This window comes from Populus euphratica, unplaced genomic scaffold (genome assembly GCF_000495115.2).
Source record: "Populus euphratica unplaced genomic scaffold, PopEup_1.0 scaffold1366.1, whole genome shotgun sequence".
Classification (NCBI taxonomy): Eukaryota; Viridiplantae; Streptophyta; class Magnoliopsida; order Malpighiales; family Salicaceae; genus Populus; species Populus euphratica.
This window is the reverse complement of record NW_011501219.1, coordinates 29,492-35,826: the sequence shown is the minus strand read 5'-3', so window position 1 is coordinate 35,826 and position 6,335 is coordinate 29,492.

Sequence of the window (6,335 nt, the reverse complement as noted above, 5' to 3'; positions counted from 1 at the left end):
CCGAATTTCCCTCCATACCACCTTATCGGTGATGGTTACGATGACTTGCATGCTCACCTATGACTTGTAATATGGTCATGGGTTCATAGATTTCCAAATCATTCGGCATTGTGTCGCTCAAATTCTGATGTCTTACGTTTCTTTGCTAACATTAATCTTAACTTTTTTCTGTTGTGTAATAGAAATGTATATTTTTATTTATTTGATGATATAGGGGTATTTTCAAATAAGTTTGTGCTTCTCCCCGTGTCATAGTTTGTGTGAAGCGTGAACAACTATTTCTTTTAATGTGTGGGTCGGCAAAATAGATTTATTGCGTTCTCTTTATTCCATCACAAATCTCGCTTTGCTATTGGATATTTTTCCCATTTGCTTGCATGGACAGCAAATGAGGGGACCACACATCCCTCTCGGTTTCTTTTGTGTCATGTTGTTTGTCCTAAATTATTGGTGCAAGGCAATGAATCAAGAAACGGGAAAGTTGGGCTCGACATGCAAGGCTTTTTTTTATAAATAGTGATGAAGCTGTATCAACTTCACACTGGATTGGGTTTTCTTTGGCTGCATTTTGGCTTAAGGTGATTGGGCGGTTTTTCTCTTAGTTAGGTTTTTCTTGCAAAAACAAGTTAATTATGGTTTAAATTAGTAAATATGGAAGGAGAAAATAATATATATATAAAAAAAGAAAAACATAGGGAATGCGTGAATGTAATGGTGTGGAGTCCTTGAATGAATTCGAATAGATTGAACTTGAATGCTTTGCTTGGTTAATTTATAATTCTTGATCATGTGATCTTACTCCATGAATATTGATATTGCAAATACTTGTGGTCCATCGAGTTTGTAATGAGTTATTAATGATTGTATTATCAATGAGGAGCTTAGTGCTCGCCCTTGATTGTAGTGTTTTGTATGGAGAATTTAGTATATGCTAATAGTTCCAGTGAGCGATTTGGAGGTACGCAAAGCGTTCTTCAATAAACAATGTAAGATGTTACTCTGATATCTTAAAACTCAAGAAACATGTTAAAGCACGTGTCTAAGTAGCATTAATGATTTGAGGCTCAAAAATATCACAATCAACCTGTCGAGCTTGAAAGATGTTAGGCTAGGGTTTTTGGTCATTTAAGATTGGCCCAAACTACTAAGGTATTTGGCTATTCAGGCATGGCTTGAAAAGATGAGGACTCCTAGTAGTTGGATAGTGACCTGAATAACCAAGGGTTTTTTTCTTGGTTTTTTTTTTCAAACTTTTTGCTTCATCAAATATCATTGCCTTCCATCATCCAGGAAGAAAATGTTATCTTCGCCTTGATGGGGTTGCATGGAATGACTTTATTGGTTGGTCAATTTTGGCAAGGCTTTCATTCACTGTTGACATGAGCACGTACCAACATTTCCAAAGGCAAAAACATATATATCCACCTTTTATTGCTTCCACCATAGTTGTTAAGAATGTCGTTCTAGAGTTCATTAATAACGGGCCTCACCCAACATAACTTGTTCAACAATAATGCAGTGTAAAAATAGAAAAAAAATCTTTACATAACAAAAGTAACAAGAATTTTCTGGTGGTTTGGTTCCAAGCTGTAAAATATTTGTAGGTTTCATGTGGATTTCACATGATAAAACTCATGAGAGTTGGAATCACAACTTGTATACTATTATGGCTGCTTGCGTAAGGTTTTTTTTATTTGTTTTTGTCACTTTCATGGTTAGGCTCGCATGCAATGTTTAGTTGAAGGAGTCCTAAACTTGTACAGATGCAATGGAGCTAGTAACAATTAAATAGAAGAATTCCAGACATCCAACAATACATGATAATATAGAATCTTTTCTCTAATTTTCTTCTATAAAAAAAGTATTAGTAGGCCATCGATCCATGAATCTTGGATAGGTTTTTCATGCTGAGCTGCAGCATATTTCATGCATTTTTCTTTTTTTGTTTTCTTGCTAAGAAATTGTTAGATTTTAGACTGTAACTTTCAGATGGACATTGACAAGTTTTGAAGGTTTTTCATTTTCAGTATCATGTTCCAAGTAAAATATAATGAATGAATGCATTTTAAAAGTAAACAAACAAAAAAATCAAATGTAATTTATTTTATCATTATTAGGGGGGCTTTATACTTGTAAGAACCAATGATTTTCTTGTGATAGAGTTCAATTTAAAGTAAAAAATAGAAGTTATCATGATTAGAATATTAGACTGATAAGAAACTCTTGATCACGTGATCAAATAATCTTTAAATAAATAGGTAATAATTTGAAAAGCGGAAAATCAAGTTTGATAGAATCTTAATCTAGAAATAATCTTACTTCCTGCACCTAAAAAACAAAAGTATTGGAAAGAGAATGAGACCTAGAGATGACCTTATATCTAAGAATCCTAAGTATAAGAATGATACCATGAAGCCATTTAATCTTCGATAAGTTAGTGTGCGATCTTTATTACTGCAAATAAAGATTATTTTGCTATACACAAAAAAAAAACTTATGTATATTCTTCAATTTGCTGCTGAAAAGACATAATATAATATTTTCTAACTAACCCTAATGGACCCCTTTTGGGTTGCATGCTAATAAGCTTAAACTAGTAATCAACTAACATAAGTTTAATAATGAAATAAACCCTTAAACAATGTCTAATGATCTAGAAAAAACTTAAATTAAAAAATAAAATAGGATATTAAAATAAATTTTTCATGCTAAAATTCCTTAATGTAGTCTGAATATCTAATTTTCACACTTAGCAGATTTAGAAAATCTTAGCAGATTTTTAGTGCTGACTTTAAACATGTTGTTTTTTCTTGTTTATTTGAATTATTAGGCTTACAATATATAATTAAAAAATTTGAGATGTCTAGTTTTCATTACAACTTGAATTGCGACTAAATTCTACATGTAGCTCTATATAGTCCTAAATAGTATACAAAGGTTTAGTACTGGTCCTACCAAATCCACTTTACCTTTTTCTTTCATTTTAAATAAACTTTTGAATCATTCTTTCCTTGAAAAGCCGGTATTTTCAATTTAATAGTACCAAAATCTCTACCTCACTCAGTATTATGGTCCTGATACCTATAATTATCCATTTTGCTAAAATTATCACCATATTTTTCCCTTTCAAACTAACAATTTTGGTGGTGTCCAAAACATTCCCTATGTTCCAGGGTCACTTCTTCAAAATCATCATCACTCATGTCTGCATTATCAGCCACAAACTCATCTACATTAATATTAACTCACCTGATAGCCTGCCTAATATTAAATTCTGTTCTCTCAAGCCTAATTTGAATCCTACCATGATTATTAACATGTTGCCTCTCCAACCTATCCAACCCATCCCCAAATCCATTGGTCATTTGATCCATCCACTGAATCATAGTGTATAAATGATTAACAATTTAATTATCTCCTCTCTATAGTGTCATATTGTTGTTTACCTTCGACATCTTTGAATATAAAAATTGGTTACTTGACAAGAACTATATCTTTCTCACCAATTCCTTCATATGTTTATTCTCCTTTTATATTTCACTCAAATATAGGCTCTTCACTCAAATATGCTAGTTACGTTTTTTTTTTCTTCTCTCATCACACCTTTCTTTAACTCTTGTGGAACCAAAATCAAAACCAAATATAATAGTTGTAATAGTGTATCTAAATATGTGTGAATGACTTAATAAGTAATAAAATATAAAAATAAATAAAGACAAAACTATGATTACAATTTCATGAGTAACAAGTGAATTTATATTAAAAATAGATATTTTTAAAGACACAAAAGAAAAAAGATGCAAAGGTTATATAAAAAAATGAACCTAAATATATCAAATATGATGTTATTATACTGTTATAATTGAAAAATAACAATAGCAAAACAAATTTGACTTATAGACATGAATTAGACTCGTTTTAACAAGTTCTAATCTCAAATTTAATTCCTATAGTAAACGAACTCCAAATAACTTCAAATTTTATATGGGATGTGATGCGATTAGAACCTTAAAATCCAGTATATAAAAGTTTAGAATGTTTTGAATTTATTTGACTTGAAATTCCCTTCTGATGCGAATCTAACCTATTATGATAAGTTTTAATCCCAATCTTGGTTACTATAGCAAATGATATCTAAATGAGCTTAAATTTTATATGAGATGTGATTATGAATCTTAGAATCAATATATAAAATCTTAGATTTTTTTGAATTGGTTTGGTCTAAGTTCTCCTTCGTTAACAAAAATGACTTTTGAAAGTTCTTTTTTTTTTTCCTCTCTCTTTATGCTACTGATATATTTTGAGATAGAAACAAACTAAAATAATATCACTTTTTTAAAAAACCCTAGATGCAAACTACTAAACTCTAGACACAAAATAATTGAAAACCGAATCAAAGACAACTAAAGTTAAGGAAGCCAAAACTAACAAGAAAAAAATACAAGATATAACATAAGTTTAAGAGCCTAGCTCTGATACCAACTAATGTGAATTTCTTGATCATGTGGTCAAGTAACCCCCAACGAGGTAGATAACAATTTGGAAAGCTAAAAATAAAGTTTGATAAAACCTTAACCCAAAGGTAACTCTATGCTTAAAAACCAAAGGTATTAGAAAAAAACTTGTACCTAAAGATAATATTATATCTAAGAACTCTAAGTATGTGAATGATGCCACGAAATTAGTTAATCTTCGATAAGTTAATATAAGATCTTTGTTCCTATAAAAAAAATGTTGTTGTGCTAAAAAAAACTCACATTTATTCTTCAACTTGCTGCTGAAATTTACAGCTAAAAAAACATAATATAGTCTCCTCTAATTAAACCTCATGAACCATTTTTGGGTTGTAAGCTAATAGGCCTAAACTATAAATCAACTAACATAAATCCAATAATAAAATAAACCTTAAACAATTTTTGATGGTCTAAAACAAACTCAAATTAAAAAATATCCAAAATTAATTAATAAAATATAATAATAAAAACAAATTCTTCATGCTAAAATTCCTTTATGTAGCCCAAATCTCTAATTTTCGTATAATTTTGGTAGATTTTTAGTGTTGACTTTAAACACGTCATTCTTTTTTGTCTAGATGAATTAATAAGCTTACCATATAAGATTGGAAAGCTTGGCATGTATAGTTTGTATTACAACTTGAATTAAAGCTAAATTACACTTGTAGCTGGATATATGTCTTAAATAGTATACAAAGTTATAGTATGAAATATTTGATAAGATTTATCTGTAATTTTAACTCTCTAAAATAATATATTCTTAAACTTCATTTGACCTCAAAATTTACCAAAATATGATTTTGTGTCTAATATTTCTATGTAAAATTTTAGTTTATTTTAATATATTATTTGAGAGATATATCTAACTTAAAAAAATTGATCAACATATATTTTAATACCTTATTCAAAATTGACTTGAAGCTAAAGGATTAGAATATTTGATGTAAGTATTCCTTTAGCTGAATGAATCAACTATCCTAGATTTTATCATAACATAAATTACAATTATTTTTGTTAATTTTTTTATCAATTAAAAATAAAATATCAAACACCTTTTATAAACTTTTATGAAAACTGTATTCCTATTTGACTGAAATGCTTGGAGTCAAGGAATGACTTTAATCACCAAAAGGAGGTGAGTGTCTAGGAAAGCGCAATGGAAGCACGGGCTCTGATCGGAAGTGTTATCGGCTTGCTCCGCATCCAAAACGTTGCCTCAACCTACTAGTTCTGATACCACTTTGTTGAAAAGAAAAGATGAGCTAAAATAAATGAAACATATACTACTCATTTTATACCATTTTTATAAGAGAGGAAGTCCATGTAGACTTTAACTTGGATTATAATGCTCTCAATACATGTATTTATACTAATATAGGGATAATTGTAGAGATTTAAAGAATAACTATATCATAAATAAATCTTACAGAATGAATTTAAACTTTAAAATTAATTCCAACAGCTCAATAATCTAATTTGTTGCTGCTGCTGCTATGTTGGAAATGGAGGCTTAAATAAGTAAATTAGTAGGAATTACCAACGGTTGACTTATTTTAGAGGAAAAGCCCACAGGTTGGAAACCTTGACGTGTTCAGATTCCAGTCCCCTGATTTAGTAAGAACGAAATTTAGATCATCTTCAACGAGCCTCAAACACAAGAATGAAGCTTGATTGATTTGAATTTTGTTAGATTTTTCCAGCTTGTCTTGAATTCAGCGTGTTAAAGTTGTTTATTGAGGATGTAAATCTGGTCCGCGCTTCATCTTGTAAATGAGCTATGTTTAAATTGTGACTTGATTGTTATAAAATAAATAAAGGAAT